This window comes from Olea europaea, chromosome 12, assembly GCF_002742605.1.
Source record: "Olea europaea var. sylvestris chromosome 12, O_europaea_v1, whole genome shotgun sequence".
Taxonomy (NCBI): Eukaryota; Viridiplantae; Streptophyta; class Magnoliopsida; order Lamiales; family Oleaceae; genus Olea; species Olea europaea.
In genome coordinates, this window is record NC_036248.1 from 28,059,138 (window position 1) to 28,059,654 (window position 517).

Sequence of the window (517 nt, forward strand, 5' to 3'; positions counted from 1 at the left end):
ATAAGCTAGATGTCACCACGATTCTTTCCCATTTGTTGTACTTGTATTTTTGCCACCTCAGCAAGACCATTTCCCTCACAAAGAGCACCATGAGATATGAATATGTCAAGAGTGACTTAACTATAACAACTTAACAGATTCCATGACCATCTATGTAAAAAAATTTACTCATGGACTAAAATGACACAATTTGAAAGTTGAGTCCCCACTGAGAAAAAACTTCATTCACATCGCCCACCCTCATAGTGAGCCTTTAGAGATCACCCTTTTCTTGATTCATAACATTTCAATTTTTTAACAACCATTTTCACTATATCTTCCATATGATGACTTATTTTCTTCAATTTTCTATACGGTCAAGAATCAATATAGCCTCCTTCAGGGGTGGACCCAAACGACTTGAATTAGGGGGTCAAAAATAAAATTTATAGGTTATCTTCTAATAAAAAAAAGCTAAACAAATTCCCCCCCCAAAATCTAGAGGGTCAATTGCCCCTATAATCCCCCCCCCCCGGGC